The 24,262-nt window shown below is 44.8% G+C and overlaps 1 protein-coding gene across 4 annotated transcripts in view; it reads right to left on the bottom strand.

Annotated features, from left to right (window-relative positions):
- The window catches only part of LOC134219643 (lethal(2) giant larvae protein), an 84,536-nt gene extending 62,936 nt beyond the window's left edge, over window positions 1–21,600 (bottom strand). For 2 of the 4 annotated variants that reach the window (XM_062698461.1, XM_062698469.1), the window contains exon 1: window positions 21,432–21,600. The gene's annotated coding sequence lies outside the window, so the exon portion shown is untranslated. Of the gene's footprint in view, window positions 1–18,975; window positions 19,116–21,431 lie in introns of those variants that run through there. The other 2 variants (XM_062698449.1, XM_062698455.1) reach the window with 2 other exon arrangements.
- Between the last annotated feature and the right edge of the window lie 2,662 nt (window positions 21,601–24,262).

The following is a 24,262-nucleotide window of genomic DNA, read 5'->3' as shown; positions in this document are numbered from 1 at the left end:
GAATTTTAAAACCCGTTGCAAAATACAGCCCTGCTTTAATATACGAACATAGTTCAAAATAGCCATAACAATTTATCCTTTAATATTCCACTTAGCAGGTGTAGGTGCACTGTGCAATTGACCTTTCCCATCAACAATTTTTATCCGCTCAATCGATTCTTCAATTTTTTGAGGACAACTTTCCCAAAGAAACCATACTGTTTGGCGCCATACTTTTTGACGAATAGTGCTGGTTTCGAAGCTTGACCTAACATTCGCCCGATTTTGAATTAAAATAAGGCCAATTCCAATTCTTCAAACGTGCGATTTTTTTTTATTCTTTCCGATTTTTGCCTTTCTCGTACAACTAAGTTGTACCGAAAGGCTATCATTTCCCTCCGAAAACGAAATTTTTATAGAAGCCTCTGAGACCCATAGTATTATATACCAATCGACTCAGCTCGACGAGCATTTTGGCCATATCTTCTGAGTCATAGTCAACATGTGATACCACCACGACAGGATATGTCTTTGGTTGCCATATCAGTGCTAATAGCGTAAGCCGGTCCACCGCGGCAAGGTAACATATCCGAAGGGAAGGCAAAATAATTTTCTTAATAGCTTATTCAGCTTAAATTGTTTCTTGGGTAGGTTTTAAGAAACTTTTCTTACTCTACGGATTGGAATAATTCCTAGCACAAGTTAACAAGTTAACATCCTGGGCATAGTGTATCCATTGTACTTGGCACACAAGACACATACTCAAGCAATGCCGGGCATAGACAAGCTGTTAATTAAAAGCTGAGGAAAAGCTAATAGAATACAAAGTTGAAAAGCAGGCTAAGTTCCAGTTTGCATGATTTTACAGCAACGACTCTTAGCGCGAAACAACGGACATGAATAGGAACATGGAACCACATGGAACGTTTTAACCCTAGCCCAGCAGGGTAAATTGGCACAACTTGCAAATGAGGCAAGCCACATGAAGCTTTAGATCCTGGGGCTGAGTGAAGTCCGTTGGCCAAACTTTGTAGAACACAGAACGCTGTCGGGACAAGTTCTGCTATACTCTGGTTTACGAGGTGAACACGGCACACGGCCCAGCCACAATCTGCGCTTATGAAGTGAGAACCTATAAGTGAAAGGATAATCGTTGCCAGATTTAGAACACGGGTCCGAAACCTTACTATCCAATGTTACGCGCTAATCGATGTTGCCGATCTGCAAAAAAAGGAGAACTTCTACAGTCAACCCAATGCCGTCGTAGATAGAATTCCGAAGGGTGATATCAAGATCTGTTTGGGCGACTTCAACGAAAAGATCGGATCCGACAACTCGAACCATGTGCGCAATATGGGACGCCATTGTCTCGGAGAAATGAGCGAAAACGGAGAGCTGTTCGCAGATGTTTGTGGTAATAACGACATGGTGATCGGGGGATCGCTCATCCCTCATCGACCGGTTCACAAGGTCACGTGGGTCTCCCGTGACGGCTTTACAGAAAATAAAATCGATCTGCATCAGCCGAAAATGAAAACCTTCTTGGTGTACGGAATAAACGTAGTGCCGATATCGTGTCTGATAATCACCTCATCATCGGCGAAATACGCCTGCGCATTGCGCGGATTCTTCGGCAGGAGGAGAGAGTTGGACGACTGTTCAACACACGCCGACTGGAAGATGCCACGGTGAAACGGTCCGTCGTTGAAGTATTGTAGACGCGTGCTGTAGATATTCCGGAAGGGGGCCGCGTGGACGACCAATAGACCGCCATCAAGAATGCCTTTATCGTCACGAGCGAAAATAATCTGGGCGAACTGCGCACCCAGAGAAAACAATGGATCACCGGTGAGACCTGGAGGAAGATAAAAGAGCGAAGAGAAGCCAAAGCCGCGATAGAGCGATCAAAAACAAGAGGAGCCAGTCTTAGCCCGTCAACGATACGCGGCTCTTGAGAAGGAAGTAAAACGCTCAAGTCGACGGGACAAGCTAGCGTGGGCAGACTCTCTGGCCGACGAAGGAGAGAGAGCCGCCGCAACCGGGGACATTCGCCTCCTCTACGATATCTCACGACGCTTAAGCGGGGCGAAGATGAATGCAACGATGCCTGTGAAAGACGCGAATGATTAGTTATTAACCGACCCAACTGACCAGCTGAAACGCTGGTTCGAGCACTGCGAACAACTTTTTCAAGTGCCAGCCAGGCCATCACCACCTCGGCATGATCTGCCTAGGATCCGACGTATAACACGCGTCAATGCCGAAGCTCCATCACTGCTAGAAATTCAAAAAGCCATCCAAAGCATGAAATCGAATAAAGCCCCAGGGGTTGATTGCATATCAGCCGAGATGCTCAAAGCTGACCCTATGACATCCGCTCAACTACTGCATCGTTTTTTTCGTAATATCTGGGAAACCGCAACTTTCCCGGTCGACTGGATGCAAGGTATCTTAGTGAAGGTGCCCGAAAAGGGTGACCTGACTGTATGCGATAACTGACGAGGCATTATGTTGCTGTGTATCGTTCTCAAAGTTCTATGCAAAATTATCCTAGCACGGATTCAGGAGAAGATCGATGCGACTCTGCGGCGGCAGCAGGCCGGATTCCTTGCCGGAAGATCCTCAACGACCTTGCCGAGCGCTCCTCTTCGGCAGGTTTAGTCATCAACGTCAACAAAACCAAATCGTTGGATGTAAACACGGTGACCCCTTTCCAGTTTCACAATATCCGGGCAGCCAGTGGAGAATGTTGAAAGCTTCCAATATCTTGGTAGCCAAATGGCGTCAGACGGCGGTACCAAGATCGAGATAGGCGCACGGATCAAGAAAGCAAGGGCTGCCTTTGCGAGTTTAAGAAATATCTGGTAAAACAGGCAGATAAGTGAACGCACCAAAATACGAATTTTCAACTCTAACGTGAAAACTGTGCTGTTATACGCTAGCGAAACATGGTGTTCATCAACAGATGCCAGCGGTATATAATTAGGGCCTAGTAGCCTCACAACTGGATCTCAAACAACGAGCTCCACATCGTCGTTGTCACCAGAAGCCGATAGCAACAGAAATTCGGGACCGGAAGTGGGGCTGGGTCGGCCACACTCTACGTAGGGGCGGAAACGAAATCTGTAAACATTAGACTGGAACCCAGCGGGACATCGCAGCAGAGCTAGACCCAGAAGCTTATGGCGGCGAAGCCTCAATAAAAAATTAAAGAAGTCGACCGAAATCTAACCTGGCAACAGGTTGAAGCGATAGCTGGACAACGCTCAGGATGGAGATCTTTTAAGTCGGCTCTTTGCACCACCGGAGGTGTACAGGACCCATAAGTAAGTATTAAAATCTGCCATCCGCTGGTTGGGTGTAGGAAAATTTTGTGCAATCCCTCGCCCACTATTGGTTTCCTCAAAACAGCATGAAATGTATCTAAAACTGAAAAGATGAATTTAAACGACCAACAGTTCAATTGATACGTATGATAGTCTTAAAAAAAAGCCCGTGGAGGGTCTGAGGAGGTGCCGGTTGAAGTAAAGATGGACGGCCCCACCCTGACCCGCGTCATCAAATCTGTGATGGCGAACCACGAAGAACGCGGTGGTCACACGATGGAGGTAGTCACGGAGGTATCCGACGTGATTATGTCGTTCCTAGACAACCAGGTTAAGTACAGCAAGGATCTGAAACTTGCTGTGCAGGCACCTCTGTGCCCTAGTAGTTGAGGCCAAATCGGGTGGAGGTCCCTACTAGAGGCCAGCAAGAGTGCGGAGAGAGCTCCGCAAACTTATCAAGGAGCGGAAGCAGGCGGATAAGGACAAAGAGGAGGCAGAATCGAAAATTCGTCTCTTGTCCGAGGGCAAACGACTGGCGGAGAGCCAGGTCGAGGAACTCCGCAAAAGGATGGCTGTAATAGGGGCGACCCCGAAGCTGAGTAAGGTTACGCAGGAGGCGAACCTGAAAGCAGCTGTCGAGAAGTCCGCAGCCCGAAGCCAGAGAAAAGGAAGAAGGTCGAGCAGAAGGATGGCCATCCCAAGCCGGTGAACCCAGTGCCTCCACCATCGAGGGACCACTGAAGCTCGCCGGGAGGAAGATCTACCGTGGAGGAGGTCGTGAATCCCAAGAAGGCGAGAAAGGCAACGGCAGCAGGCCGCAGAGAAAGCGGCAGGCGGAGCGATACGCGCCACTGTTAAGAAGGGTAGAGCCCAGAAGGAGACGGGTGCGCCTTCAATATCAGTGGTAAGCGTAAAGACAGAGGCGAGGCGATTATCGTCAGTACTGACGATAAGAGCTACGCCGAAATCTTGAAGAGCCATGAGGAGTTAATGACAAACTCGCTGGCCTAGGAGAGGATGTCAACTGCATCCGAAGGACGCGGAGAGGCGAGATGATTCTCGTCTTGAAGCGGGATGCTGCTCAGAAGAGTACTGAGTACAACAAGTTGACGGTGGAAGTCCTGGGCGATGGGGTTCAAGTAAGAGCCCTATGTCCAGTTTCGAACATCCAGTGCAAGGGCCTGGATGAAGTAACCGAGGCTAGAGACCTGGTCGACGCACTGAGAGATCAGTGCAATGTCGAGATCCAGGAATCTACGGTTCGGTTACGCAAAAGCTCCGCGGGAATGCAGGTTGCCTCATTCCAAGTACCTCAGGCTGAGGCCAAAAAGGTAATGGATAGGGCTAAACTGAAAGTGGGTTGGTCGGTATGTCCGCTAAGTATAAGCCAACCGCTTCAGACCTGCATCAGGTGTCTTGGCAACAATCATAAGTCTTATGACTGTAAAGGACCTGATCGCAGTAAGCTATGCCGTATGTGTGGAGCTGAAGGCCACCAAGCTCGCACCTGTCAGGCTGCACCGAGGTGTCTGATCTGTCCCCCGTGTACAGACACCAGACACCTCACCAGTGTCAGGCTTGTCCGGCCTCTAGAAGGATCCAGACACGCAGGTAACACAGCTGAATCTGAACCACTGCAAGGCGGCTCAATTGCTGCTACAACAGTCGGTTACTGAGTGTAAAGCTGATGTAGCTTTGCTGTCCGATCCATACCGCATCCCTGCCGGTAACGGTAGTTGGATTGCGGATAAGTCTCAGATGGTGGCCATCTGGACTTGCGGGCGATATCCCATCCAGGAGATAGTATCATCACCTGATGATGAGGGTTTCGTTATAGCAAAGGTAAACGGTGTTTACTTTTGTAGCTGCTACTGTCCTCCCAGGTGGAGTATAGTGCAGTTTACTAGGGTAGTAGATATTCTTGCAGCAAAACTAACTGGCTTAAAACCGTTGGTCGTGGCAGGCGACTTCAATGCGTGGGCAGTGGACTGGGGATCCCGGTCCACAAACGCCAGAGGTTATACCCTGCTAGAGTCGCTAGCGGTATTGAACGTAGTCCTGCTGAATGAAGGCCAAGTGCCAACGTTCAGGGGACCGAACGGTGATTCATGCATCGATGTGACCTTCTGCAGCGCGGGATGGACGGTGGATCCAGAATGGGAGGTTCATGAGGGGCATACCTCCAGCGATCATCAGAAAATTCGTTTTATGATCCGGTATACCCCCGTAGCAACCACAAGGCGGATCGACAAAGCCGATCTAGGATGGCGCACCTCGCAGTTCAACCCAGAACTCTTGGAGGAATCACTACGATGGGAGACGCGAACAACGGGATTAAGTGGCGACGAGTTAATCGATGTACTAACCCGTGCATGCGATGTGACGATGCCTAGGAGGACCAAACCACCCGGAAACCGGCAACCTGTGTACTGGTGGACTGACACAATTGCAGACCTTCGTAGAACCTGTCTTCGAGCAAAGAGAAGGCTGCGACGTGCCAGAACAGACGCTGATAAGGTCGAGAAACGCAGGGTGTTCCAGACAGCGAGCAGAGCTCTGAACTACGAGATTAAATGTAGTAAGAGAGCCTGCTTCGAGCGGCTGTGCAGGATGGCAAACGACAATCCATGGGGAGATGCATACAGGATGGTGATGGCTAGGACCAATACCACGCCACCTGAGAAATCTCCGGGGATGTTGGCCAAAATAGTCGACGGGTTGTTTCCGAGGCATGAATCATCGAACTGGCCCGCTACTCCGTACGAGTCAGTTGACGTGGTACCGCTAGTGACTAACGAAGAGCTTATCGTAGCCGCAAGAAAACTTAAGCTCAATAAGGCGCCAGGCGGATGGTATTCAAACCTGGCCCTTAAACACGCCATTCTTGCCAATCCAGATATGTACAGGAGCTGCCTCCAGAGATGCATGGACGAAGAAACTTCCCATATCGATGGAAACGGCAGAAATTGGTGCTATTACCGAAGCCTGGCAAACAGCCGGGGATCCTTCGGTATACAGACCAATTGCCTACTCGACACAGCTGGAAAGCTGCTAGAGAGGTCATTCTGAATAGATTGTCGGCTTATACAGAGTGTGCTGGTGGCTTATCTAGCAACCAGTATGGCTTCGAAAGGGCCGTTCTACCATCGAAGCAATTCGAGCGGTAACGGATACGGCCAAGATAGCGAGAGGTTTAAACAGAAGAGGTATTAGGTACTGCGCGTTGATTACACTTGATGTAAAAAACGCGTTTAACAATGCTAGCTGGGCAGCAATTGCTGACTCCTGCACCGATTGAGAGTTCCGGATTACCTGTGCGGGATACTGAAAAGCTATTTTCAGAATAGGGTGCTGTTATACGACACTGATGCTGGTCAAAAGTCGATCGTAGTGTCCACGGGTGTTCCACAGGGATCGATCCTCGGATCGGTTCTGTGGAATATTATGTACGATGGAGTATTACGCCTAAGTCTGCCGGCCGGTGTGAAAATAGAAGGCTTCGCGGATAACGTAATGCTGGAGGTAACAGGAGACAATCTCGACGAAGTCGAACTGAAGGCTTCATACGCGATTGGCAGAGTGGAGGAATGGCTCAACTCGAGGCGGTTGTCCCTTGCACATCACAAGACGGAAGTCGGCATGGGCTGCAACAGGCGAGGATAAGAGTAGGGACCTGCACAGTTAACTCCGTGAGGTCTCTCAAGCATCTGGGCGTGATGATCGATGATAAGCTCAATTTTACGAGCCACGTCGATTATGCATGTCAGCGGGCTTCATTGGCGATAAAATCTTTATCACGAATGATGTCCAACAGATCGGCGGTGCATAGTCAAGTGCGTAGGCTGATAGCTGGCGTAGCATTGTCTATCATCCGTTATGGCGTGCCGGCATGGGCCGTAGCACTAAAGGCCGAGTACAATGTAAAGAAATTGATCAGAGTACACCGGCTGATGTGTTTACGTGTCGCGAGCGCATATCGCACCATATCATATGAGGCGGTGTGCGTTATAGCTGGAATGATGCCGATCGACATACTCTTAGAGGAGGATGTGGAGTGCTACAACGAAAGGGACTCGGTGCAAGTGCGACGTGTCAAGAGAGCAGCTTCGTTGCTTAAATGGCAAAGAGCATGGGACACCGCAGTCAAAGGTCGTTGGACCCACAGACTGATTCCAGATGTGTCCAACTGGGTTGATAGGAAGCATGGTCAAGTCAACTTCCACATAACACAGGTGTTGTCTGAACATGGCTGCTTTAAGAAATTCCTACACAGGTTTGGCTTCGCAGATTCTGCGGAGTGTCCTGAATGTGTAGGTGAGGTAGAATCGGCAGAGCATGTGATGTTCGCATGCCCGCGATTCGAGGTAGAACGCAATGCCATGCTGCTTGTTAGCGGTATGGATACAACTCCGGACCACCTCGTCGAGAGGATGTGCCGGGAGGAGGTTATATGGAATGCGGTGAACACAGCATCTCAACAGATTATGTCGAAACTGCAGCGATGGTGGCGTCTTGAACAAAACCAACGAATGCAGTAAGGGCACCTGTGATGCAGTGAACACTTTGCTCACCCCGACAACCAACATGTCGCGGGTGGGCTGCAGGGACCTCAGTATGTAGATATAGAGGTCATTGCGGTTCACGCGCAGTGGTTGTTGTCCGGGGTGCTCGTCTCCAACGTGAGATTATGATACGGACCGTTAGGTTACTATCATAGCTTGCGATCGACAGGTGGTGAGGTAGCCACCCTTGAAGTCGATGTTGTGTGTATTGACGTCAAGTGCGTTAGCATAGGCGTGAGCGTTCTCAATAGTCCCCCCTGATGTATTGCTTAATTGCGGGCCGGGGGTACGGACTGGCGAAAGGGTTTTGGTTTTAGTGGGTCGGGTAAGAGTTACATGACATACCCATCCCCACACTACCTGAGTACCTCCTCAGGTGTCTGGTTGCAGATTTCCGTTTACCCTTGCTCAAGAAAAAAAAAATCATTTAATTTAGCCATGAGCAAAGCATCACTCAACGGAAGCATAAAAATTCATTTTTTTATTTTTATTTTTATTCTGGAACGATTTACCGAATGAAACATAGTCAATAGTTTCAAAGTAGTTGAAAATAGTAACTTTTTGCCAGAAAAAAAAAACGATTTTAGTGATTTGGGCTCGAAAAAAGAGACTTTTTAGTGACTTTCCAGATACTAATATACAATTTCCGTTTTCTATACACCGATCTATATAAGTGGTTCCTTCTATCTAATTATAAGTTACTAAATAACCAGTATGAATCATTATAATACACAAATAGATGCATTACGACTCAATTCACAGCTGCGGTAAATGGATAACAATACACATACGTTGTACTTAGATCTACGCGAGAAATCTCGTTCGATTATCACATCATCAAGAATGATGCGTACAATTGACCCTGAAATTGAGAGCATGGACGCAGCGGCAGCGCAATGAATTCATCTGTCAAAGACGGCTGATGCGAATATCGAAGAGGCACCGGGACCGGCAAAAGATAATTACAAATTATGGGAACTTATTTATATGTACACACATTTTTTTCTATACACCCATACACATATACAGTAGAATAAGATAACAGCGATGGATAAAAACTTGTAATGTAATTTATTTTCCGAACGCATCACGCCCTTTCCGCACTTGAACTTGTGAGTCGTTTCCATCGTCTACTTCACGTCGAATTGAATTTACACAACGTTTGGCGTTTTAAAATCGTTTAATCTGTGTAGATTGGTATTCATTGAAAGGAAATGCTTAGATTAGACTCCAAATTCGACTTGGCTTTTCTGGTGCAAGATTATTTTTATGTTTGCAAGCTTTCGCCCAATCCCGATGCACCCCAAATCCGTAGAAGTGTCACAAACAGGTTAATTTTTTACGACTCCTAGCAGACGACACACACGCAACCCAATGGTACAACAAACAGGTAGAGATTGTCTGGTCGAGATTGGTGTTTTGCGTGTAGGCTCAGCAGCTCTACCCAACAATGTCTGCTTTTTTGTCCTTCTTAGCATTTCCAAGGACTTCACCCTCTATTTTCACCTTTTGGCTTTTTATTGCTTCCGCTTGTGTTACTTTGAGCAAAATGTATAAAGATATACGCCAATAGACGATGGTATAGAGCAAAAGTAGTAAGTAATGACCATGGGCTTACTAACGACAAATGAATTTAAATTACGCATTGAATGGAATTGCTTAAACTCGTGTTTTAGACCAGTAAACTAAACAAGCTTAAAAGGAAATAAGGCCAAGTAAGAGACTCAAGACGACCTTACTATTGAGGTCGAAATAAGCAATCAATAATAAATCTGATTTGAGTCGCACCTTACAAAGCGGTCCATGTAGCTTATTGACCACATAAGAAAAATTAAACGCAGCCAGTTTTGGTTGAATACTGGCAAAATTTTAAACAAACGATGCACAATATTTTTATTTTTTGTTAAATATCTTGGCTGTGCATATGCACAGCATATGTTTCGAAATGGACAAATTGATATGAAATTTGCGAAAAAGAATCCACGTGTCTTGGAGGACTCAGACCCTCAACCTCCTACTCTCTAGATAGGCGTGATAACCCCTACACAACAAGACCATAAAGGTCACGGTTGCGGAAAAGCCATCAGAATCCAGTACCAACCTCCACCGCGGTTAGCTCTCTTTTTGCAAATTGAATATCTTTCGGATGCTTGATTTGCCCAATCTCACATTTGCTTTACTGTTGTATATCCACAGCTAAGCGAGTGCACATTGTTTATTAAACGAGAGGATCGCACTCCATGCCCCCAGCAACGGACTGGGCGGGACGGTATAGAATGCAGATTCAAATGCATTTCTACCGTCCGCGTCGCGTGCTGAAACGTGCGATTACTGTCGTTAATGACTGAATATGTATGTCGACAAAAACAAGATGAAATTAGACTAAAGATACATTCGGGCATGCAAAGAAACAAGCCTTTCTGATACTCGAATAACCTTTTCACAACAAACATTCTGTATTTCTTCAAAAAGAATATCACCTTATCTAGAAAGTAGGAAGGATGATTCAATCCTCAAACACGTAATTCTTCATAAATTCATATCATGTCGTCGAAGCTATATGCTTCTTTCATATGCAGCTGCCAAATATTAACAAAAAATGAAATAGTTTTCATGCAGCCGAGTTGCCGAATAATATGCAATTAATTGTAATATTTTTATGTTGATAAATTACGATAAAGCATTTACTTATGATAGGACAAGTTGATAATAAATTATGACAGATTCAGGTACTGCACACATTTGGGGAACCTCGTGGTATATGCAAAACAAAATTAAATAGCAAAAATAAACAATTATTTCATTAAAAACATCCATCATGTGCACTATCAATTATACAATCTGATACCAAGGTTGGGAGTATTTCATATGCCACTTCAAAATAGATGTGTCAGATTCCCTTCAGACAATAAAGCTTTTTTAATCATTCCACGAGTCAACATGACTAATATATGGAACAATACATAAACAACAGTTAAAAAATGAAACCAAACACCAATCCAGACATGTTTCACAATTCACGAAAACCCACAAACCCTCTAGACCCATTTTTGAAGCCCCATGTCAAGTAGGGGCGTATATACGGCAACGGAGGAAAGTCTGTCGCAATTAGTTTGGTGTGTCACTTGTTCGTTTGTTTTCCTTTTGATTATTTCCCACTCGTCGTCGGGTGTCGCATGTGTGTTATCGAAATCATAATCATCGCCACTACTGATAAGACCACCCTTTTCCTGCTAAAGAAGGGTACAACGAGTCGGAGGTCTCAATTTCGCAATCCTCAACCCAACCCGAGTTTGGGAGTAGCAAATAGCACACGTGTAGTCATACAAATAGCAGTTGGCTTGCGATAAAGCAGTGCTATAACGGGTTCGCAGGTATTGCGAGCATGGGTAATCATCGAGACGCATCAGTTCATATATATCTTATCGCAAAAGGATTTCGAGTCTATTCGTAGAACCAAAAGCAAAAATCCAATTTCATATATTTTGATATTTTTTCGTATACGTGATTGATTTAACCACACTTCGTTTGAATTGGATTTTGTTGCACATAATAAGACTGTGCTCATTCCATAAGGGGTCGTACACTTATTACGTAAGCAATTTTTGTGGGCTTTTCGACGCCACCTCCCCCCTTGTAAGATTTTTTCCATACAGAAGATTTTTTATTTATATGGAGCGTAAGATATTGACCAACCCCCCTCCTCCCATAAGTGCTTACGTAATATGTATACGGCCCCTAAGGTGCCGAGTGCATGTCGCGTAGGTGTAGATAAGAGGAATTCCGGATGAATGTTACTTACATTGCTTTCTGAAAGGATATTTTATTCATTGATTTTTGTTTTATTGTAATCATTGCTAACCTTAGCTTTCAATGACTTTCCATAAAAAAATATAATTAAAAAAAAATTATGCGCCATCCATTTTTATTTGTAAATGTGGTTATTACAGACTTTACTCACACCGTGAGTCACTTCATTTGAAAATCCCATATATGTGGAGTAATTAGGGGCGATGTCTTGCTTTCGTATCTTATCGCAGAAATCACAATTGCGGCCAAGTTAGGCAGCTCAACCTTCTCGGCGGTGTTTGCTTTCCAAGTGGCTCGCTAACAAGGTAAAGGTAATGATGATAACTGTTTGAGCAAGCATTGTTTTGGTGGAGTTGATAAATATTTTGTTCCACTTCTAGGTGAAACATATATGTACTACCAAATGGAAAGCAAATCTGTTATTGTATTAACGGATAAAACAATCTCATCCTCTTTATATAATTTTACGAATATCATACATTAAATCATTATTCATCAACAATTTAAAATAATCAGATTTTTTATTCAATTTTAGCAAAATACATAGAAATGCAAGGAATGTAATTATTTTGCATTCAAAATTTGGTTAAACTGTGTTCAATTCCATAGTCAATACTGTATAGTTATGCTGAATATAATATATTATATCGATTGATGACCTTGATTATTTTTTTGTAATTTTCAATTGTTCCGAATTGAAAGTTTTTAATTTTGGTCAATAAATATAAACTTTAATGTACCTATGCTTCAGTTTAGACTGGTTTAAAATTAAAAATCAAAATTCTACAAAAATCATTTTTTTTGTTCTCTCGTCTTTTGGTAGGTACACGGCCATTGAAAGTAAAATATTTGTATCAAGAAATTATTTTAATGAATAAAAAACTGGTGAATCAAAAATCTTAAAATTCAAAATGAGAAATTGATGAAATGGCGAATTTAAACTTTTACATAATTGTCCAGGACATGATTAACCCTTGTCGGTGGCGAATCTTCGGAGGTACCGGGTAGCCACAAAGGCCCGTATGTGGGTAACAATATCATTTCCATACTCAGGGTTTGGCAACAAATGGTTCTGCGAAAATCCCCTTGACTTTACTTCTTGACGTTGTGTTCCACCAGTCCAGTGCAAGCAAAGCGAACTAATGTCTCCCTTCAGATCCAGTTTGTCAGCAAGCTCTTCGTCGAGCAACGTTAGATCTGAACCGTCATCGAGAAACGCATACGTACGGATCGAATTACTTTTGCTGTGTAGAACCACCGGAAGATAGCGAAATAATGTGTCGCTTGACTTAGCCTGACAACCATGAGAAGATGATCCAGGTCCTGGTTTGGGAGGCTCCGTACTTCCGACTGTAGCAGGTATTATGACTGCGGTTGAGGGCGTCACTGGTGTAGCTGATGTTTGTTTATGATCGTTGTGCAGCAACGCGTGGTGCTTGAACTGGCACCCATTCTTCCCGCAGAGTTTGGCTTGGCACACGCCATCGTGACGGCATAGACAACGACGGCAAAGAGCGAACTCTCTTACGATGGCCCAGCGTGAATCTCGGGAAAGATCTTTAAAGCGCTTGCATTGTTCGACGCTTTTGCAGGCTTCTTTGCACACAGGGCATTGGGCGTTTACGATCTGGCTTTTTCGATAGGGAGGCTGTAATACGCGAGATTCAAACGGAGTATTTTCTGAATGCGCGTTCAAGAAGGCATTTCCCTTCTTTGTTCCTCGACTCTCATTCCGCACTGGTCGTGTATTGGAGATTTCGGAATAGTCACTGTGCTAGCAGCTTCGGCAAGGGAATAGATCCAGTTGCTGAAAGCTGCTAAGTTTACTCCTGGCAAAGACACTCTGTACTGCGCCCAGTTTAGCTTAATTGTTGGAGGTAACTTGCTTACAAGCTGGTGAAGGAGAGTCGTATTGTAGAGATACTCGTTCAAGCCGCAGGCGTCCACAGTCGCACAGAAATTCTCCACATTCACTGCGAATTCGACCAGTGTTTCCAGTTTATCTTCTCTGATAGCCGGCAATGCGTGAATTTTCTCGATGAGTGTGGCTTCCGGCTTCCGGTTGACCGAACATCATTTTCAAAGTCTTCAACACACCGGGGACATTGGAGGGGTGTACTAACCGGCTCTTCACGGCCTCAAAGGCTCGCCCTCGCAGACTTCTCTGCAGCCGAAAGATATTCTCGTCGTTCGTGAACCCACACATAGCCGTCGTATTGTTGAACGTCGCAATGAAGAGGGGCCAATCCTCGGGGTTTCCGGAGAACTGGGGCAGGTCCTTAGAAACAGCTTGGCGCGCCGCCAATTGCTTTTTGGTAAGCAAACAGCTGTCTTCTTCGCGTTCCGGTAGGCAGCTGATTCGGTGTGGGAAACTACGATGAACGCCACGTATTTCGTCGTCGCATTCGCTGGGACGGCGATAATCCTGATTGTTGACGGAGAGATTAGAAACGTTGCGGTGAACGAGATCTGGAATCGAATGAGGGGGATCTACGGCGATATGGAAGGGCTCGTGAATAGCAAATGGCTCATCTGCTAACTGTGAGTGATGACTAGATTGCGCTTGAGGAAGCCATCCTTCCATCATGTCAACGACACTATTGGCAACCGATCTGTGGGGTTTGAGTAAAACGCCTTCAGCGTGTTATAATAGATTCACACATCAGCGTGTCAATCGGCGAGCAGCAAGCCATGATTTTGCCTCTTCCAGTCAGACCTCCACGGCGTGCACACGCATCCACGGGGAGTCGCCGTCATAACTTCGTTCCGGCCATTCAGGGCCACACACGATCCACGTTCGCTAGCGATTTGCTCAAGCAGTTCATACTTTTCTTCTAGGTAAGCACGCTCCTGCTCCAGACGCTTCTCGTTCAAGGCCCTTTCTTCTTCCAGCTTCTGCAGCCTCAGCTTAGCAAGTGAACTGTTAGACGCGCGACTGTTGTGCGATAACACCGAATTCGCCTTTCCACTTCATCTCGCCAGTATTTGCTCGCTGTCCTTCTTCGTAGCCGTGTTGACAATCAGTTGCGCAGGCTTCTCTGTGGCGTTTGGCTGCTGCTCATCTCGAGGTAATTGTTCATACTCCTGACCTTTTCCTTTCGACACTTTCTTCTTGAACCCCGGATGTCCTGCCTTGCTTGGGTTCGACGACTTCGGGGTCAGCAGGTTACTTGGCTGAACGAATGGGTCAGCTACTACTTGCTTCTTCTTAGCTCCACCGCGGGAATTACCACCGTCGCTTGGATTTGGCTGTTTATCAGGTTCTTGGACCGGGCTCACACACGTTGCACAGCTCCAGGGTTCACTTTCGATGGCTTGGGTTACTCCAACGCAGGCAAAATGTGACCACGACGCAGACGTCGGTGACCACCACTTTAACACCACCAATTGCACCACTTTCACTACCGCCGGCATTACTGCCTTTATTTGACCGAGCTTTGTTCGACATGACCAGATTAGACCGATTAAATTCGTGCGTAAACGAATATAATAAAATGTTGGAATTTGCCAACTTATCACGGCACTGGGGGGTTTTCCAAAATAATAATACCACACAAAACGACCGTAAACTTAGGTTTTATGTTTAAAGGTGGATATTATTAAATTCCTGCAATTAAATTTACAAATGTGCTTTCAGTTTACATGTGTTGTGCCTTATTTACTATAGATAGGTGTTTTTCAGTTATTTATTTAATGTTTGTTTTTACCAACTTTAACTTACGTTTAGTCCCGTTGTACAAAACTTGCGGGTCATCAGATGCACAAAGTCGATAGAAAACCACTTGGTCTGGCTCAAATAGCTAATCTGGCTACTAATCCACTTGATTCTAGTCCTTTACCGTACTTTGCATGTAGGTAACTGATTCGGGGGGCTACAACCCATGATAAATTTCTTTCAATAAGCGAGGGGGCACCGGTTCTGATGATGCATTTCAACTTGTTTTACACAGCTGTGCGAAAAAAATATGTTCCCTAACTCAAAATGAGCGAGAACAAAGCGTTTTATTAAACCCCCTCGGTGGGGCCACCTATCCGAATCAGTTTTTTCCAACTTGTGTACAAATGCGATAGTTTTGTTTTCATGGCTTGTTATGATTCGAAGAGGTTTTAGTCTCTCTTTTAACGTTGTTCGTTATATATTAAGAGCGATTTCTGCAATCCCTGAGCTGGATTGATTCTCGTTATTAAGTTTTTCTAAATCGGTAAATTTTACTCATATTTAATTTGGTAAACGAAAATTGTCTACATTCTAAATAACAGCATCCATATTCCAGCTGATTTTTCTAAAAAAATGAGGATCCCTAGAAACCTAACAAACTAGCAAACTGTAGGAGCTAGATTAGGTAAATGAGACAATCTTGAAAGAATTGCGAAAATCGCTTAGAAGACGTCTGGAAGCCTGCTGTTTGAAATCACGATTCTTTTTGACCAGATTGATTATCTCGGGATTTTCCAAATCTAACAAAATAAAAAAAAACATTTTAATTCACCTGTGATACATACTGCCTTTCTCGCATTTAGTTAAGATACCGGTTGCCCCCTTTCAAGGGGCTCGGTTGCCCCCTTTCAAGGGGCTCGGTTGCCCCCTTTCAAGGGGCTCGGTTGGCCCCTTTCAAGGGGCTCAGTTGGCCCCTTTCAATGGGCTCAGTTGGCCCCCTTTCAAGGGGCTCAGTTGGCTTCCTTTCAAGGGCTCAGTTGGCCCCCCTTTCAATGGGCTCAGTTGGCTTCCCTTTCAAGGGGCTCAGTTGGCTTCCTTTCAAGGGGCTCAGTTGGCCCCCTTTCAAGGGGCTCAGTTGGCCCCTCTTTCAAGGGGGCGGGGGCCCCCCTTTCAAGGGGCTCAGTTGGCCCCTTTCAAGGGCTCGGTTGGCCCCCTTTCAAGGGGCTCGGTTGGCCCCCCTTTCAAGGGGCTCGGTTGGCCCCCTTTCAAGGGGCTCGGTTGGCCCCCTTTCAAGGGGCTCGGTTGGCCCCCTTTCAAGGGGCTCGGTTGGCCCCCTTTCAAGGGGCTCGGTTGGCCCCCTTTCAAGGGGCTCGGTTGGCCCCCTTTCAAGGGGCTCAGGTGCTCCCTTTCAAGGGGCTCAGGTGCCCCCTTTCAAGGGGCTCGGTGCCCCCTTTCAAGGGGCTCAGGTTGGCTCCCTTTCAAGGGGCTCAGGTGCCCCCTTTCAAGGGGCTTAGGTGCTCCCTTTCAAGAGGCTCAGGTGCCCGCCCCCTTTCAAGGGGCTCAGGTGCCCGCCCCCTTTCAAGAGGCTCAGGTGCCCGCCCCCTTTCAAGGGGCTCAGGTGCCCGCCCCCTTTCAAGGGGCTCAGGTGCCCCCTTTCAACCCTGGTCTTACCCACATTAAGGCATGCATAGACAACTATATGACCCTAAAGGCGACTCGAGTAGGATTCAACGACAGCCACATGGGGGGCCCAATAGCGCTGAGTAATTCTCGCTTAACTTTCCAAAAGAACCTAAGTAACATTTTTTTCATGAATTAATTTGAGTACTGCAATCAAAAGCTTTCATGTTTCAAGCCCCTTTGTCAGAAGGGGTGAAGCGGAAGTCGGAAATCTCGACCCGCAAAGAAAGCTAAGGATAGAGGCGACACTGACAATAATATGTATGCCGGAGTCCTTAAATCGATGCATGAAGCCGAAAGACTTTCGGCACTGGGGGAGGACGTGCGAACCGGAGAACTGATCTTGGTGCTGAAACGTGGACCGCAAGCGAATGGTACGGCTTACAAGAAGCTGGCCCAAGTTGTCCTGGGTGACCCTCCAGTGTAAACAACTGCACGAGGTCACGAATGCAGACGACATCGTTTCTGCCGTCATGTCGCAGTGCGATATGGGGGTTGAGAAGACCTCTGTACGCCTAAGAGGAGGACCCTTTGATACGCAGGTATCCTACCTCGGATTACTGCTCGCGGAAGCCAAAAAGGTTCTGGAGCAAGAGAAGTTGAAATTCGGCTGGTCAGCACACCCTCGGAAATAATTATAAGGGCATTCGCTGATTTTCATACAAAATGGTCATGTTTGAGGACCAAAATCTCCATTTCTAGCGATTAGAATGAGGACATATTTGGCATCCAGCCTAAAATGACTTAAATTTTCAATTAATGATGGTTTTTTATATGCATGTTTACTCAAAGAATTATGAAACCACCACTTTTATATGTAGCTCCATTAAAGTGGAGTAGCTTTATAATTATTTCCAACTGAAACGAGTTTTCACCGCGGATCATCCGGAAAGACGAGGAGTGCTTCGAGCTACGCGGCACCAGAGGAGCCCACGAACGCATCATGGTGACTTCGGTTTGCAGATGGCAGCGCGAGTGAGATAACTCGTCGAAAGGTAGGTGGACATATTTGTCCTAATTAGATAGATTACATTGAAGATTATCAAATTTGTTTATTCGACGTTTTGTCCTTTTTGATCTTTCTTTCTTTCCTTCAGTAATATGATAGGTAACACTCCCTAGTATAAGTCAACCACATTTGAATGTCGATTTTTGGAGCTTTCCAGCGCTTTTCGGAACGATTTCCTTAGGTGGCCCATATTGCCCCGATCACCCCTATAGTGAATGATGCACTAACCTTTCATGGGCTAAAAAAGCTTCCACCACCAGAGCTGAGATTAGAAAAAAAAATGCCGAATATGAAGTTCATTTCACTCGAGACTTTTGATGGCTTAAATAAGAGATTCTGGTGGCATAATTTTGGCCAGATCCTCAATATACGAAGGTTTACAACGATGAATCTGCTCAACCACAGCATATTAGGCTAAGGTTTGTGCCATACACTTTACCATGGCCTGCACCTGCCAATCATGTAAAACAGAAACTTCGATGGGTGCAACCCAAAATTTCAAGAGCAGCAATATCATTGTAGGGAATGTAATGCCAATAAATACGTACATGCCGTATCAAGCTAAGTAATATTCAAGCATCATAATAATAGTAAATGCATAATAATAGTAAAAAAATGGTTTATGACCTGAGTCAGTACTGTAAGGAGCTTTTAGTGAACAAGTGAGTGTAGAATAAATACTTCTATCATATAGATTTGTCTTCGAATGACTATAATAATTCTTGAACACCAATCTGCATCTCTCTCAAACAAACAAACATTGCATTCACCTCGATGATGCCACAATCCCGGCAAGCAGCAACAACAAGTTCAACAAGTGGGTTCACTTTGCTGCTTAGCAGACAAGTCATACAACAAAAATATCGGCAGTGGCATTTCCACGATTACCGTTAGAGGACAGAGAGAGAATAATTCGAGAGAAATATGTTTGCAAATAGATAGTCGACTCACCTGCTTGTAACACCGGATGATCTTATCACTCAACGGGAATGCTCCAATCCAGCTAGAACTTCACATACACAGTCAGTACGAAGTTTTTTCTGTTATTCTTCTTCAACGTTTGTATAAGGCACTTAAAAATTCAAACAATCAAATTGAACTTTTTCCTCGCAGTTTCTTTTAAATATGCTGGAAGATGATCGGAGTGAGTTCGATTGCTTCCAGCACATTTAAAATAAATAGAACACGGTAACAGATCGAAATGGTCAATTCAATGAGCCGCACTTGCAGTAGCTTTCTACTATGACTGTTCGATAGTTGAACCCGGTGATCGAACCGCACCCAAAAAAAACTAATAAAGTGGAGAAACCGGCCAGTCTGGAGAAGTATAGCGGACCCCGCTGCACCACTATAAGCGCACTGTTCCCGTATTTGCTTCTTTCCTTCACGACGCGAACTAAAGCTCTGGACATCGGAAAAGGAACGCGTTTATTGGGGCTTCACTTGTCTGTGGGGCGTACGAAACTCAGAACGGCGGCGTCGGCGATGTGGATGGATTGTGAAGGAGCTGTGGATGGCGGTGGCGATGACGAAGAGCAAGTGGTCCAAACAGACGAACGTGGTGGAAAATACTCTTTTTAGTAATAATCGCGCGTCGATTGTTTTCTGCACACCTTTTCGATTCTTCCTTCAATCAAGGTTACAATCGAACATCAAATATTGAAATGGCGCAACTAACTTTCTTGGTACGTACAAATTTAAAATTGATTTAGATTTTTTATGTAAGAAAATAGTTTTTCATACATTTTAGCTCAGATTAAGCATAATAAAAAAACTGAACAATTTCTTTCGAAATTTCACAAAAAGTCTGAAATAGTATAAAATGTTAACGATTATCTTAATACTTAATGTCAATACTTCATACTTCTATCTGATGTCGAATTTTATTTTGGTATTTTATCATATGTTTTTGTCTTTTATTTTGCTTCCATTCATATTTGACGGCAGCAAGTTTAATAATTTCTGATTGGAATCCTAAGACGGAAGTCAAAGGTTCAAAGGCGATCCTAAAAATGAATAGCAGCTGAAGAATACTGTGAATAGTCTAATACAGTTATGCAGTATGGACTTTTCCAAGCCAACTAACATCGAAAACTGCCAGAGCTCCGCGCCTTGTATGGAATAGAAGTGGAAAATACCGCAAGTAGGTCGCAATATTTTAGAAATCTGCGGAAAAAGTTTGAGACTTACGCCCTTATGAAACAATAATGTCGAATTGCTCAACTGACAATAAATGTCATTATTTGTTTCATTTCAAATATCATACAGGGGAAACATATTTTTTTATAAATTGATTTATTTTTTTAAATAGAAAAAGACTCGACCGCACAACTACGTAAAAAAATCGGTGCTTCCAAATATGAAGTGCCATCAGTTCAGTCTACTATAGGGCAAGTACGGTAAGACTTTCAAATGTTGATATCAGCGAAAAACGTCGTGTTTTGGAGTGTTTTGGATATGTAGCACGCATGGGAGATGCAGATGCAGAAGACGTCTTATGGCAGCAAGTTTTTAATTCCACTAGGTACTAGAGACACCACTATTTGGTATTCTATTCTATATCATGTCATATCCATCTTTCTACTTTTCTTGGGTTTTTTTTTCTATGGGCAGCACTGATGAAGGAACCACTGCTGTTCATACATCAGGCATAACTTCATAATAGATAATACCCGAAAAGTAGGCAATTACCAATTATTGACTCACGCTATGTAGTTGATGCATTGGTTCCGAAATTTTTACTGGATATGGAAGAATGAATTTTTCAATAGTTCAGCGTTGATAATCAATAGTTTCAATAAATTTAGCAAATTGCTGATAAGTTTCCGAATAAATTGATAAGAAATGTTCGAAAACCCAAAGGAAGATAGAGGCTTTTTTCGTTTGAAATCTCATGAATTTCATGACGGTCTCGAATTTGGTAATTTTCGTTTAACACCCTGTATCCGAGTCTTATCCTTAGACGTAGTTAACGTCAGAAAATGTCCGTTATAACAGCAACAGCAACATGGACAACCTAACTATTTTTTTTCCTTTAAAAATATAGGAACAATAATTTCCAAAAATGCGGAGTAAATCATGACCACAACCCCCGGAGTTCGACCCTGATTCCAACATTGCACAGTTGAAACGCACTTACACATTTGATCGCTCCGCCACGCAAACACACACACAAACACATCCAAACCGACAACCCGGACCAACGAGTTCCGTCCAAGCAAGCGGTTTTCGTATCCCTGGCACTTCCGCGGTTTCCGATCCCAACAAACTATTAGCAAATCAGTCCATCAGCACATTCACCGTTTGTTTCGTTCCTTGTTCGAAAATTGAAAGCAAATAAACCACTTGTTCACGGACTTTTCTTCCACCACAGTCCCAAAATACCTAGCGAAAATTTGCTTACGCACCATTCGAAAACGCCGGCATATGAATAAATAAAACGCCACTTCACTCAACACTCCCGTTAAATGCACCGGAGCACAAAAAGAGTAGGAATAAAATCAACTGAACGGTTTGCAAATCGAAAACTGAGAACGCATAACAAAACGCGTCTGTGACCCGCTAGCGTCAACGAAGGACTGTGGTTCGGATTTGGTCGGAACACCCGAAGCTCGAGTCGACTCGGGTCCGGCGGGCCGAAAACCAACTGTCACTGGTCGGGTCGCGTCGCAGCTTCGGTCGTTTAATCATAGTTGAACAAACCCATTGGGACATTGACGTGCCGCTGAACATAAAATTTGGGGAACATTTTCCTGTTCTGAAGTAGGTCTACGTTAATAGTTAATGCGATTGAAGATAAATATTTTAATGAAAACTAGCTATCAATGAATCGCCTTTTTCGAGCGTGCTTACAGCGGCACACTAAGAGTTAACTTTTTGGAATCAGTATGGCGAAAGGCATCTAATGTTTAATATCTCGAAAATAAGCACCTTAATCGAAAAAATATTTGGTAGGCGTATACGGGCTTAGTGCAACTAAATATTACTATAGTTAGCGGACACCTAGAAATACTACAATAAGATATCGGCGAAGACGCCATCTTGTTCCCAATCGAACCGTCAAAAGCGGTCACCTATAGGTATACTTTGAGTATAAGTATACTTTGAGCGGCACACTAGGAGTTAACTTTCGGAAATCAGTATGGCGAAAGGCATCTAAGGTGCCCGCCAGAGTAGACGCGACGTGCGATGCGACGCGACGCGACTCACGTAAAAGAATAACAATCATTATCAACAGGCTGTCAAATTGCACTGTCGCGTCGCGTCGCATCGCACGTCGCGTTTACTCTGGCTTCGCCCTAAAGTTCAATATCTCGAAAATAATCACCTTAATCGAAAAAATATTTAGTGGGCGTAGTAGCAGACACCTTCCTACATAACTGGTACTAAATAGATTTTCGTGAAAAGTTCCTGCTGTTGAGAAAACCTGCGTTATTACGATATTAGTATAACACCAGCAACAACAAGCTACAGTTAGGTACTTCAAATGAAGGATTGCAGATGTTCGTCGATGCAAACTGGGCTGGTGATTCTCACGACAGGAAGTCAAACTCTGGTGTACTCATTATGTTTGGAGGAGGATTAATCTACTGGGGCTCACGAAAGCAATCATGCGTTGCACTAAGCTCGACTGAAGCGGAGTCCATGGCGCTCGCTGAAGGATGCCAAGAGTTCATTCATTTTCATTCATTTATTTAGTCTACATCTAAACATATAACATTGAATCAACAATTTGACGCCACAATACACGGTTCGAGGCCGCATCTCTCCATCCTCGAATACGCCCCACGCTCGCCAAGTCGTTTTGCACCTGGTCTGCCCATCTCGCTCGCTGCACTCCACGCCGTCTCGTACCTGCCGGATCGGAAGCGAACACCATCTTTGCAGGGTTGCTGTCCGGCATTCTTGCAACATGTCCTGCCCATCGTACCCTTCCGGCTTTAGCTACCTTCCAGATATATTTTATTAAATCTTTATTTAGGTGTTTTTTTAATTCTAGATTAAGTTCATAAGTTCTTCATTAAGTTCTGGTTCGCCGTAGAGCTGAGCGAGCTCGCGGTTCATTATTCGCCGCCACACACCGTCTTCTTGCACACCGCCAAAAATGGCCCTAAGCACCCGTCTCTCGAATACTCCGAGTGCTTGCAAGTCTTCTTCGAGCATTGTCCATGTTTCATGTCCGTAGAGGACAACCGGTCTTATTAGCGTTCTCGTTCTCGAAGCTGTTCTCGTTCATAATTTTCCATAGCTCTACGCGGTCTATACTGTCGTATGCTACCTTAAAATCAATGAACAGAGATGGTGCATTGGGACCTGGTATTCACGGCATTTTTGAAGGATTTGCCGTACAGTAAAGATCTGGTCCGTTGTCGAGCGGCCGTCAACGAAGTCGGCTTGATATTGCTTTTTGCATTGAAACTTTTCGTTTCGTCACTGAAACCATTGATACTTGTCTTCAGCGACTGCTTCCGCGATAGAGCATTTGCACATTTTAATCACTCATACATCTATATTGCTGTCAAAATATGCATTTGACAATTAAATTTTCAGCTAAAAGCTCTATTTTTTGACACCGGTGCACTCACACAACCAATCGACATCAGTTGTCAAAAAATCAGGAGTACCAACTTGACCACTTGACCTTGTCGCCGAGTCTGGCGCTGAGTGCTCGGCGCGGAAACCCAAAGGTGGGAATAAAATTTTGGGGCTTATGCGCAATAACTTCCCACGAACTCATTCACTAATAGTGACAGACGTCGAAAGATGATCTGGGATATCACTTTGCAGGCGATATTAAGGATGGTGATCGCTCGAAAGATCGCTCGAAAGGCGCAGTTTGTTTAGCCATCACCAGATAGTGGTCAGAGTCGATGTTAGCGCCCCGATATGTCCTGACGTCGGTAATGTCGGAGAAGTGCCGTCCATCAATCAGAATGTGGTCGATTTGTGTTTCTGTCTGCAGCGGTGATCTCCAGGTGTACCGATACGGGAGGCTGTGTTGGAAGTAGGTGCTGCGAATGGCCATATTCTTGAAGGCGGCGAAAGCAATTAGTCGTAGGCCGTTTTTGTTCGTCAGCCGATGAGCGCTGAACTTCCCAATAGTCGGTCTAAACTTATCCTCTTGACCAACCTGAGCGTTCAAATCTCCTATGATGATTTTGACGTCGTGGCTTGGGCAGCTGTCGTACTCAGGTTCCAGCTGCGCGTAGAATGCGTCCTTATCATCATCAGTGCTTCC

The sequence above is a fragment of the Armigeres subalbatus genome, chromosome 1 (assembly GCF_024139115.2).
Source record: "Armigeres subalbatus isolate Guangzhou_Male chromosome 1, GZ_Asu_2, whole genome shotgun sequence".
In the NCBI taxonomy this organism is placed as follows: Eukaryota; Metazoa; Arthropoda; class Insecta; order Diptera; family Culicidae; genus Armigeres; species Armigeres subalbatus.
The sequence above is the reverse complement of the archived record's forward strand: the minus strand, read 5'-3'. Positions and strand labels throughout refer to the sequence as shown.